Below are 13877 nucleotides of genomic sequence, written 5' to 3'. Positions count from 1 at the left end.
TCAATGAACTGCAATCAAGAAGATAACATTACAGAGCTTTCCCAAGAGCACAAATAAAGAAGTCCTTCGATCTTCATCATATCGCATCAAACTAGTCAGCCAGCTTCCTCTGGGCTTAGAGTGTCAAGATCTTCTTATCCAATACCACCAGGCCTAGGCCAAGAACATTTATTTCTGTGCTGATTTAGGTAAAATGTGTTTAGCACAGCTGGTGGTACTACACTCTTTTTAGGTGCTGAAATAAAAACGTTTGTCAAAATACTCAATAGACCACAGAATGAACAAGTTATATGTATATTTAACTGAATGTGAAGACTGATGGGAAGTGCACATTTCCAGAATGTCATAATTGCCACTAGAAATCTCTGAACTGTTTACCATTTAAATAGTATTTTAAACAATACATTACAACTTTAAGTCATTTTTTTGTGAAAATTAATAAGTAAAATTAGTAAAATCAGTAAAATTAATTTTAACTTTAAATTTAAACCATTTCCCGTTTGATTCCAAATCCAAAAAGTACCTAAAACACACAGACCCCTTCTCTCTTTATCAATAACTCAAGTTTCCCCAGCCCCAAAATGCCCAAATAGCCAATGTGGAGAGTGAAGACTAAAGACGCACTAGATGAGCTATTTTCTGCATCTGGCCACAGAACAAGCCTCATCACGAGAAATCACGATTCTGCTTATCAAATTATTACAAAACCAACAGACGGATGAAGGCCTGCAAACAAAACTCCCTTATGCGACTCAATGGAAGCACTGATACAACCACAGTGCGCGCACACACACACACATACGCACTCATGTTAGCGTAATCACAACCATACACACACACACACACACACACACACACACACAGAATAATGATTTAAAACAGGAGCCTTAATAACCCTAGTAGCTTTGAGCAGTTTGTCTGTGGAATGAGATTTTAAATGACGGCGTATCTAAAGAGTTGCTGTATGTGTGTAGATCATCGGAAAGTAAACTGGGGTGAATGTTTACAGTAATTGGAACCAAAGTGAATAAAGCTGCATGTGGTCTGGTAATCTGGAGCAGTTGATAGCAGTGTTTCCCAGGAAAGCACGGGGCCCACATACAGTACGCATCTCTCCAAACTCTTCTTTTGCTCTATGGTAACCAGCACATATCAACTTCTCTAGTCTAAAGCTTCAGTGTTTACTAATGCTAGCTATAGTACTATAGCTATTACTATTACTGGTATTATAGCTCATACAGTAACATTATATATATATTATAGTAAAGTACAACAGCCCTGCCAAACATTATGAAACTTTCCAGCTTCATGAAAGTCTGTTTCTGCCTGTTTCATTGTGACTTTAAATCTTACGATGTGGCGTATATCTCACTATTACAACATTATTTCTAATTTATTTATTTCCAAATTATTTATATCTAATTAATTAGTTTCTATTTTTAGGATCGAAAGTGACGAAGACATTCAGAATGTTAGAAAAACTTAATATTTAAAATAAAACCTGTAATTTTTAATGTCCTAAAAAAAAAGTATCTTGGTTTCCACAAAAATATTAAGTGTCAGTTGTAACACTGATGATAAGATTAAATGTTTCTTGACCAGATTTCTGAAGGATCATGAGACACTGAAGACTGGAGTAATGGCTGATGAAAATTCAGAATTGCCATCAAAGAAATTAATGATATTCGAAAACATATTAACAAAGGTAAAATTTACTTTATATTGAAAATATAAGTAATATTAAGTATTTCACAATATTACAATTTATTTGTATTTTTGATCAAATAAATGCAGCTATATATGTTGACTTTGTTGCAAGTGTTATTTCTTGTAACTGCAACTTTAGATCTCACAATTTATATATTTACTTTATCAAAATATGTAACAATTATGACTTTATTTCTTACAATTGTGACTTTTTTTCTTCTAACTGCAACTTTAGTTTCATTATTGTGATTATATTTCTAATTTTAACGATCTGCTTTATGTTTTTACACAGAGGTGAAAACAGGCTTTCATGCATTTTGTCTTTATTGTGAAATTGGGTTGGTTTGTATTCTCTCTGCGATTCGTGGAAGACATGCAGCGAGTGAGTGATTGTCACTTCACACACACACATAAGGTTAACATTGCGATGAGATCCTGAGCCTTGTAGGCGCCTGGCAAGCTCTCGCAGCAGCTCTGAGAAAATATCTTTTATTAGACAATTTAAACAGAGCTCATATCCTCCAGAGAAACATCAGAGGGTGCAGAGCTCCCCTGCTGCTTTATGGCATATACACAACCACAAACACACACATACACACACCACCTAACCTCGCATTCACCCCAATCCCCACCCAATCCAGCTATAGACGAGCTTCGCTAAATGTGTGAGAGCATGTGTAGTTTGTGTTTGGTCCCTTATTCCTGTCCTGTGTGTCCACCTCACCAGGTGCCATGTGCTAGAGGAGCAGAGACAGAGGTTTGGACCTCGAGTGTCGGGTTGCCAGGTGTAATGGGGTCATTTCTTCCAGATCCTTTAACCGCCAATCAGTGTGGTGTGACAGTAAGAGTTTCATGAAGCGCACATTGCCCTGAAAAAACATAATCAACATCTTTTAACTTTAATTAGACAGTTGTCTGTTTGTAAGGATTGGAGGATCACAGACTAATAGATCACAGTCCTAAGCATTAAAGGAACACTCCACTGTTTTTTGAAATAGGGCTTATTCACATTATTTCCTACATTTAGATAGGTGGGCAAATGCATTTTTGCGTCAGTGCATGCATTGTTTTAGTTTGACTGGGTCGGCGTTAGCTTAGCTTAGCACAATGAATGGAATCCTTTGTTGCCAGCTAGCATGGCCTGAGTAAAAGTGATAAAAATTTTTTTAAAAACCCACCTAATTACTTCTTGTGGCCTGCGTATTCACAACGAGTACAAATAGCGATCCAGATTAACACTAGGCGATTTCCTAGGCAGATATTGACTCGGGACTATATTATGGGGCAGCACAGGCGAAGCACTGCTGCTTAGGCAAAGCACTGCTACTTCGGCGCAGAGATATCACGCAACACATGAAATCCCACGACTTCCGTCAACATACCGGCATGAATAGTAGCTGCCTGGCTATTTTCCTTACAGTACACGAATGGCGATGAACATGGCTGATTTTGAGAGAGACGAAGAGGGTGACTTCTCAGACAGTCAAGAACCAGAACCATACCTATTTGAACCAGAGTTTACAGAAGACGAGCTGCGTGCTTTGGAAATAGAACGACAGGAGGAGGATCGCTCGTGATGAGAGCCAACATGAACTGGTGGTGTGAATGTGGGGGAATATGCCAATCTATGCCGACGGAAATAGAGTGTCTATGCTGTAGAGAGTGGGACATGTTTTTGCCATTGATGACCAGGCTCAACACGTCAGATCAAGATGAGCGTGCCCGAAGTTGTGTCACATCTACAGAGGATTTCACGGCGCTGATCCATTCTGCAGTACTCGATTTTTTTTCCGGTCTGACAAAGTGAACTGGAAAAAACGCCCCACGCCGAATGGACCAAATGGACAGCTGTCCACAGAGTAAGTGATTATTTTAATCATGACGCATGTATAGATCGACCCATATTATAGCTGTATTCACATAGAGTTGATGTTTTCACAGGCAATATAGGTTATATAGGAAGAGAAATAAAAGACAACTTACATGTGCACTTTTTTTCTTCCTGTGTTTTCAAAGTAGTCCTCTGGTGCAAAATGTTCTTCGCAAACACGATACTGCTTTATTTTGTTGAGAGGTGTTGAACTACAGATCTCCAGAGCTGCTAGCCATTTATTTCTCAGTTCCACATTAGATGGAATTCTGTGAAACATTACTTTCGTGTATGTCCTTTGCTTGTTCTCACAACCTTTTGCTATGCAGGTAATAACCATGTTTGCTGTAACTTCTCAAAATAAATCATCCAAAAGCGAAGACACTCGGTGCAGGTCACGCCAGGATGTTCTTCTTCTTCTGTTTTTTTTGACGCGTTGCACGCCGGTATGTTGACGGAATTCGTGGGATTTCATGTGTTGCGTGATATCTCTGCACCGAAGTAGCAGTGCTTCGCCTGTGCTTCCCCATAATATAGTCCCAAGTCAATATCTGCCTAGGAAATCGCCTAGTGTTAATCTGGATCGCTATTTGTACTCGTTGTGAATACGCAGGCCACAAGAAGTAATTAGGTGGTTTTTTTTTTTTTGATCACTTTTACTCAGGCCATGCTAGCTGGCAACAAAGGATTCCATTCATTGTGCTAAGCTAAGCTAACGCCGACCCAGTCAAACTAAAACAATGCATGCACTGACACAAAAATGCATTTGCCCACCTATCTAAATGTAGGAAATAATGTGAATAAGCCCTATTTCAAAAAACAGTGGAGTGTTCCTTTAATAACAATCCATTTACCCTGAATTTTTATGTTTTCAAATGAATTTATTGCACTATTTAACTATAATTCAGTCAGAACTGTGGCCAAGTCATTAGGGCAGCTGTGAAGACTGATTGAAAAAAGTAACACTTCAGTTCTCCAGCCTATTTGACTGATCCATTAAAAGAACCGGCTCATAAAAGTCATTCATTCATTTAGCGGACAACACCTGTTAACCCACAACCATTTAAAATTTAAGTCTGGCTTCAGTCAAGGCCCATAAGCGTCTAAAACTATCATTTTAGTTTGGTTAGCTTCACTCCAGTGGAAAATCTGACACATATGCTCCATATGCGTTCTCATATGAGGGATATCATAACGTAATATGCAAAGGCAGCTATTTGTAAGTAAATTTCCCCAAAAATTTGACTTTGAAAACTGGAAAATGGCTGCTGAAAATTCAGCTTTGCCATCACAAGAATAAATTACATTTTTTAAATATATTCAAAAAGAAAAATAGTTATTTTTAAATAGTAATTATTTAATTTAATTATTATTTTAGCAATAGCAATGTTTTTGATCAAAAATACAACTAAAACGTATGATTTCAATTCAGTTAGATTTACACTCCATTTTTTCTCCATATTTCTTATGGAAAATGTGAAACTATAAGCTTTAAAGGTGAAGTCTGTCATTTTTTTCTATGGAAGAAAACGTACTCCTATTTGGAAAACCATAACTTAATGTTTGTGCAACTTAAAGAAAATGAAATTGTTGTCATTAATCACATACCCCCATGTCGTTCCGTAAAAGCTTTGTTCATCTTCGGAACACAAATTACGAAATTTTGGATGAAAACCGGGAGGCTTGTTATTGTCCCATAGACTGCCAAGTAAATTGCACTGTCAAGGTCCAGAAAAGTATGAAAGACATTGTCAGAATTGTCCATCTGCCATCAGTGGTTCAACCGTAACATTATGAAGCGACTTTTTGTACACAAAGAGAATAAAAATCATGACTTTTTTCAACAATTCGTCTCTCCACATCATCGTAGTGCCATTTTGGAGATTATGAGCTGAACACAAGCAGAGTACGCTCTTCTGTATCAGCCGCAACACAAGGATATGTTTTTTACTTGTATTTATGCTTTGATTTGAAAGAAAACGCTGCATCCATGTGGCACGACAGACACAGAAGAGTGTAAGCTGCCTGCATACAGAACGTATCTTATATTGTTTCCAAAAACCAACAAAGCTTTTACGGGTTTGGAACAACATGGGGTTAAGTGATTAATGACAAGATGTTCATTTTGGAGTGGAGTATCCCTTTAAAATGAAAAAAAAAGATCTCCATCTGTTATCTAAATGCATGCTATTGATCTTATTGTGAATGATTAATTAGCAAAAATGTTTTGTTTTCTACATTTTGTAGACCTCATAATTTTAATCAAAATGTAGTCTTCCAGTCTTCTCTCTCTGATGACACATACTGGACTTCTCTAAACATTAAACCTTGCCCCTATCTTAAATTCAGTTTCAACCTTGCATTCAGATCTACCTCAATCCAACCAACAGCTGATGGATAGAGCCAAGTCCCCACCCTACTATTTTTTTTAAAATCAAAAACCTGTTTAAATTGGATGTTCAAAAATAATAATAATCTGGCACTACTTGCCAATAGACTGGCCAGTTATCTCAGATGTTGTTTCATCTGCATTTTACTAAAATGACAAAGCATTCAAAGCCAGCAAAATAATACAATAAAATGATGAAAGAAGTACTTGGTGTCCCCCAGGGATGTTAAACTTGGGCCGCAGTTTGGGTTACAGCTGTTTATCAATCTAAAGGGTCTGAATGTGTCTGAGAGCGAACGACCCTCCCCTCTCATCAGGTATCCTCCCAGGCCTCCTTAGCTCCCGTGTAAAACATTCCAGGGAGAGCCCTCATGTGTGTGTGTGTCAGGGTACTCAGTCTCTATTCCCAGCCCAATTAGAGTGTTAATCCCTGAGCTACAGCTCTTATTGATCTAGATGTCAGAGTGTTACCCATCAATCCCGTCCCTCCCTGTCTTCCTCTCTTCACACTCTTCTTCTTTCTTCTCCACTCTGCTCTCCGTTCCAATCCTTTTCTCTAGTCTCATTCCAACTGTCCAGTTTACTAAATCAAAAGAACATAACACATACTAGCGCTCTCATGTTCAGATTATTGGCAGATATGTGTCAACATCACAAACACTAGAGGGCAGTAAACCCTAACGACACCAAGCCTTTCTAAGTGTCTATCAGAATCAGGGTCAACTCAGAGACAGACGGCTGTGTGTGTGTGTGTGTGTGGGTGTGCTTGTCACCTTCTGTGCAGTGCGATCCTCTGACTGTGGTCAGTCTTGTTGAGGCTGCGCCGGCCTTAAGCAGCACCTCTGCATAGTCCAAGCTGTCGGCCAGCACACAATACATCAGAGGAGTCCGGCCAAACTGGTCCTCACTGTCCCGCAGACGAGACTCTGCTGCGGACATTAAAAAGCACACATACATAAAACAGTCAACCATAAACCTCTCTTTAATGTAAAAAGAAGTGTGGGTGAGTGATATATCAAATATTCATAGTACATTTATGATGTTTTTCTGCGACGGTGTAAAACTAAGCAACAATGCATTGATTTGAATGGGTTTTTTGTGTGGTTAAGTTTAATAATAACACTACCCAGGTGATGTACTGCATCTTTACGGATTTGTGCAATCCCCAGTGTACAATTTGCTATCCCATAAGGCCATTGGAGATCAATTCCAAAATATGAGAATTGCCAGCTGAATAGGATCTTTTGTAGTTTTATTATTATTATTATTTTATAAATTGCTAAATCGTACTTGTTGGTACCAAAATAAATGATCTACATGGTTGTAGTTAGTACATTATAGGTCGAAAAAATTCAGGTCTAAAGACAATACAACATGGTAGATGTAACATGTCAGACAATATATTTATATTCAAGAATGGCCAGTCTTCTTATTCAGTAAGAATTCAGCACATTCTTTAAAAGAATGGTATAAATGAAAATCTTTAAAAGTAAATTAATTAATTCTGTTAATTAATAAAAAATATTTTGAACATATTTTGCAACATTGACTGGTTGAATAAAATAGAATCCTTTCAGCGTGAACGTACATATTAAATATCAAAAGGATGAAAAATATGTTTACATAGACTACCATTCAAAAGTCTGGGGCCAGTTTTTTGTTGGATTTTTTTGTTTTTGCAGAAACACTACCTGATATATATGCCATAATCTTACTAATATTATCGAGCACTGATATATGTGGTACATGTGATACATGTACAGGTACATGTGGTGTTTTTGTCTCCATTCACAGAGGCCGCATGCACCTGAGATGGATTCTGGGAAATCAGCATCGCCTGGTGCACACACACACAAAAACATGTTTGTATGTGTGGTTTACAGGGACAAATGGTATTTTCTTTCCCTAAACCTACTCCTCACAGATAACTTTTCCAGATACATTTTAGATTTTCATTTGTTTTACGAGCACACAGGAAGTATCCTCATAAATACTTATGTCATCATTATACACGTATGTGTATTTCCTTATAAACCATATAAACCTGTACACACACACCAGCAGTCATGCAATGTGCTCACTCAGAGGCCAAACATCAAGTTTACAGGCCTCCAAACTAAACTCACTCTATCTGAAATGAGCTTTGAATGGTGACCAAACCAACCATTACTTACACTCGCAGTGGTTCAGCCGGAATGCTGGGTAATCCTTAGACAGGAAGTAGCAGGGAGGGGGCAAATCCCCCAGTGGGACACACCCTGCCCAACTCATCTCTTATTCATGCTCATCAATATTGCAAGAGATAAAAAAAAAAAAATCAATTACATACACAAATCCACGATAAATGTGTGTGAAGCATGTTTATGACCGCAGAAATGACTATTTCAGTGAGTGCTATAACCCACTCATGCAATTGCCTTTTTCTTTGCCATTCTTTCCCGTCACACACACACAGAACTAATTAGCCGCTCTGTTCTCACGCACCTCATGAGAGGGTAATTGGGGTTAGTTAATGCAGACTCATAAAACTACTAAGAGTTACAACTACTTCAGTAGCATGTGTGTGTGTGTTTGTGTGTGTATGTTCTGATTAAAGCTTTTAAATGCTCGCCAATACACTATAATTCAGCTTTATATGACTCCACGTAGTTTAAAGAAGGAATCAGACATCACAAAAAAAACCAGCACACACAGTCTGCTTTTGGAATCACAATGTGGAAAAAAGACAGCAGGGGGATGGATGCCTTTGAGAAAGGTGCGCGTGTGAGGGAAGAGCTCTATCTGTACGTGTACTTTCAAGTGCGTTTGTGTCCAATGGAGTGTTAGTGTGTGTGTGTACGTGATCGCGTGGGAAGTCATTTTCCGTGAGAGAAGGTTTTTATGGAGGCTTCGCTCATATCGACCACAAGCTTTCCTCAATTTCCTCCAGACTAGGACGCACACATACATGCAAACACACACACTGGGGCTTAATAACAAAAATGCCTGGCATACAAATCAAATGACTTTCTCTCAAATGCGAAATACAATTCAGACTTGGTAAAAAAAGAGCTGGTAATTTTCAACATTTAGTGTGGTTTTAAATCAAATGAAAAAATTGAGAGAGGAAATCAAATATAAATTTTAGTGTCATTATACTGATCATTTGAATGGTGCATACTTATTTTTGACTAATTTATTTCAGGAACTTTGCTATTGTAGATTATTAAAGCTTCAAATGTGAAAATCAGCTCTACCTAATGATTCAATTATATTACTAATAACTAATAATAATGAAAAAAAATTACAGCATCTGTCATATCTTACAGAAATACTCAAGTGTAAATTATTTGTATAGCTGTTCAATTAAAAAAAGTTTCAGACAGACAAAGTGAATAAATACGTGTTATAGAGATACAAAATAACACTGATTTAGACTTTCAAATTTTTCCATTAAGGATTTGTGCAATGTGCACAAAATCGAGAGCACTTCATCTTAAATGTGTGTGTGTATGTGTGTGTGGGTAAGCATCCAGCATGTCTAGCCCAGCCAAATGACTCCCCACCAGCATCTTATTGAACAACCAGCTAAATCAGGATTTAGGGAGAAGGAGAGACAGAATAGAAAAAAGAAAGAATAATGAACAACATTCTATAGGGTCAGAAGGTGAGCTGTGTGCACATTTGTCATTGCAGATCTGTATGATTCACATCATCCTCTCGCTTTCCAAAAACGCTTTTTTTTTTTCTTTCAAATCTCTTCTAAGTATCTCGCTGAGAGACATCAGTCCTTTCATCTGATGCCCAGAGGGCAAATCCTCCGTACTTTCTCCGAGGAGAAAGGGCTCCATGCTGCGGATGCCAGCCGTAGTGGGTCTTGACTGACATGATCACCTTGTGTATCATTAGCCGTGGTCTCCCATAATGCCGAGCTACAAATGAGCCCCTCTGGTGAAGGAGGTGTGGCTTCCAATGGACAATGTAATGCAATTAGGTAGTTCCAAAGGTGTCAGTCACAACAAACACATGCTTGCTATTAAATAATACAAACTGTCTAACGTGTGACATCGAAGACATATAATACATTATGCGATACAGGACAATAAATGGTCAAAAGCTGTCAGTGTATTAAAGGGGTCATATGATGCTGCTAAAAAGAACATAATTTTGTATATTTGGTGTTATGAAAGTGTTTATGTGGTTTAAGGTTGAAAAAACACATTATTTTCCACATACTGTACATTATCGTTTCTCCTCTATCCCCCTCCTTCTGAAACGTGTTGATTTTTACAAGGCTCACCGGTCTGAAAAGCGAGGTGTGCTCTGATTGGCCAGCTATCCAGAGTGTTGTGATTGGCCGAATACCTCAAGCATGTGACGGAAATGTTACGCCCCTTAACAGACTGTAATGCATGTCCGGCCGGAGCGACGAGACATAAACATAAAACATGTTATAAACTTGATATAAACGTTATTAATCATGTCCTCTTTTGGAAGCCCAAACAAAGTAGTTTCGCTTTCTCAACGAAACAGCATCACAAACCGCGGCCTTGAATGAGCGGAGGCCAGCTTGAGTGAGCAGACGTGGGCCGGCTTGGGAAACAGAGTGATTCTACGAAGGGCTTGCGGCAACTATCATGTTACGACCCTGGGTGAAAGCTGATCCAGCGATCCACAGTGCAAAGTTGATGAAAAAAGAAAAAAAAAAAAACATGGGATCAACAGTTTAGGTTTTATAGACTTAAATGTTCATAGCCTCGGAACTGTATGACTTAGTCTACGTGGAGCTAAACTAAAATATAAAGATAACTAAAGATAAAATATATACTAAATAAATACACGATTGTGATAGAGAATAAGAAGCTGACGTGTGATTTCTTCAAGTGGTCGCATTAACCATGTTTACTATGGTAATGTTAATGCCTAGCTTGCATAGTCCTTTGCATCGCTTATAAATATTTCTGTCTTGTATGCTGATTATAATCCACATCGGATCAAGTTATTTCAAACACTTGCTGCTGACTGGAAGTTAGTTTAGAGCTCATCTTATTTTAAAAGGTATTTAATGCTGGTGTTATAGCGGTTTATGAAATGATCCGTGGCGCTGATGCTCTCCAGATGCGGAGAAACTCCGCCTTTGTTCATAACCACTCCTCTACTCCCTGCTGGCCCGCTCTGGCCCAAGGTTTTTGTCGGGCCAAAAATCCCAAGCTGTTGGCCCCGAGGAAGCACACTTGGTCTGTTTTCATGAAGGTATGGCATTAGCCACTGATAAACTGAGGCTGGTGCTGGCTCTCTCAGGACAGCAGCGACTTGAACTGATCCGAAGACTGAGAGACGGCACAGTCTGAGTCCCTGAAGCACACTTGGGCCGGGTTGCTCTGATAGGTCTCTTGGGGCCAGACTCATAGTGAGGGGGGAGTATAATGGCAGACCCTTTCTGACATCTCTAATGAGGCAGCCTAGAGAAAGATATCTCTTTTCCACCCTCCCATTCTTTCTCTCTCGCTCCCCCTTCTCTGTATCTCCATTCCTTGCTTTCTCTCTTCACCATCTACTCACATAAATACACACGCAAAGACACATGGCCCCCCAGGCTATCCCCTCTCCTCCCTACAGCGACTAATTGGGCCAAATCTGTGATCTAATTAAACGTCCAATTAGTAGGAGAGGGGCCATTTAGCCGCTGGCTACACCACTGTGTGCAGGAAATAATGTGATTGAAAAACAAACAGAAAATCAATGAGAGAGAGCGAGAGAGGGGGGAAAGAAACGAGAGAGAGACAGCGGAAATGAAAAAGATGAAACAAGATTTGAATCAGTTGGGTGTTTATAAGGTTAGAAAGCAATGACCGACACATACTACGGTCCTTCATGTAGATGTGTGTATCTGAGTGCTGTGTCCCTCAGCGATGACCCCTTGAACACATGCTAATTACATTATTTGCAAAACACACACGTTAACTGCATTATTCTATCCGTGCAGTCAGTAAGTACATTATTCTATTAACATGCTCAAAGAACCATAAAAATCAGCACATCATCAATTATTAATAGCTCACTTAACCCTGGAGAGAGCAAAGCCTCCCTCAGAAACATTCACTTACCCTTCACTTCATTAAATATTAATATAAGGGGTCACATTCAACATGGAGGCCACTGAACAGATTGTTCTCATTCAAACTGTAAGGCCCAGAAGGGTCAGACTAAAGTGCCTAGAGTCTGTCAGATGTCACCACCACTGAGGTCAGTGTCTATTCTATTCTATTCTATTCTATTCTATCCTACTCTGTTCTATACACAAGTGTAATTTGATAATGTTTGATTTGTATTTTAAACATATGCTTATATATTATAGTATTTTTATATTATATAAATAAAAAAAATTATATACTGTAAATATAAATGTATATGAACTGTGGTCTTGACCTTAAACAGTCCATTCATGCTTGAAAACCCTCCAATGGCTGAATTAAAACAATTCTGCAAAGAAGAATTGGCCAAAATTCCTCCACAGTGATGTGAAAGACTCATTGCCAGATATCACAAATGCTTGATTGCAGTTGTTGCAGCAAGATTAGATTTAGGTGGCAATTTCTTTTTTAAAATGTGCCAGGTATTTTTGGACTGCTTTCTTTACCTTAATAAATGAAATCATTATTTGAAAACTGCATTTTGTACTTACTCGAGTTATCTTTGCGCAATACTAAAATTTGTTTGGTGTCAATCATTCAAGTGTTACATGCTAAAAGAAAAAATGCCTGGAGGGGGCAAAAACTTTTTCACACCTCTGTATAATAATATACATATACACGTATAAGTATGAGCATATCTATATATAATAACTTATTTGAGTACCGTATCTGATTTAGAATGACAATACCCAAATTACTAATTATAGCTGATAAGTGAAATTTGCCAAAAGCTGGAATGTTCTGTTTCTGGTATACCTTTTTATTAACAGCTTTTTACATTCATGCCTGCTGTTTTAATGTGTGAAATAAATCTTGTTAATGTGACAAATACAGAGGTTTTTTTAAGCTTTGAAATCTCTAAAGGCAATAATGTTTCCATTATGCAAACTTCTACTCTCAGCCAGGTTTTTTTAAAATAATAAAATAAACATTAATGTCAATAATTATGACAACAAAATTCAAGTACACTTTTAAAACTCTTAATACAATACTCCTAATCTCTACTCTTCTACTCTTCTAAATCTCAGCACAGTTCTTGGATTCTGACTCTTACCATGAAGTCCAGGAGGCAGGGGAGGCCACACCAGATGTTACCCAGCTAAGTGAAGCCTTGCTGGGCTTGGCATAGCTGCAGATCCCCCCGGGCAGGTCTGATCTAGTGTTCTGCAGGAGAGAGAACGGATCACTCACACACAGAGCACAAACCACCTGCTCTGACCTACTGTGCCAAACATGCAATGAAGATTACCAGTGCTCTATGCCAAGGTCGACTTATAGGAGTGTGCTGACATAAAATAAACAAACAGCACTAAAGCATTCTAAGAAACAGTAAAAATGCAAGAAACAAAAGCCCATGTGGACATTTGAAATCTTATTTTTTAACAACTTACAGTGGAAAGCTATATAATATATGATAAAATTAACAGAAATTTTATGTGACAATTTATTTTTATAAAAAATGTTGGTGAACATATTTGAAATATATGCTGTAAATAACTAAAAACATAATTTAATGGAAGTTCTCTGCTGTGTGTCATTTAAATATAAACTTTATCTCACATATTTCAATTAAAATCATCTAGATATCATCATATAAAGAGGCACAAATGAGTCAGTTATTGACAGAAAGTAACACTATGATACGTAATCTGTATAATAAACTCAAATATTTACATTTTGGGAGAAATTAATGGCATTTGTTTTAGTTCATATTGATATGTCAAACCTTAGCAAATCT

At 38.0% G+C, this 13877-nt stretch overlaps 1 long non-coding RNA gene across 1 annotated transcript; it reads right to left on the bottom strand.

The window, feature by feature from the left end:
* Window positions 1-1461: 1461 nt before the first annotated feature.
* On the bottom strand, window positions 1462-13299 carry LOC132158501 (uncharacterized). Its single transcript, XR_009437693.1, has 3 exons — window positions 13194-13299; window positions 6740-6895; window positions 1462-2576 (listed from the first exon to the last, which is right to left on the bottom strand). It is a non-coding gene; the product is annotated as an uncharacterized LOC132158501 (long non-coding RNA).
* Between the last annotated feature and the right edge of the window lie 578 nt (window positions 13300-13877).

This window comes from Carassius carassius, chromosome 15 (assembly GCF_963082965.1).
Source record: "Carassius carassius chromosome 15, fCarCar2.1, whole genome shotgun sequence".
NCBI classification, from domain to species: Eukaryota; Metazoa; Chordata; class Actinopteri; order Cypriniformes; family Cyprinidae; genus Carassius; species Carassius carassius.
Note: the sequence above shows the minus strand (reverse complement) of the source record. Positions and strands in the feature narration are given on the sequence as shown.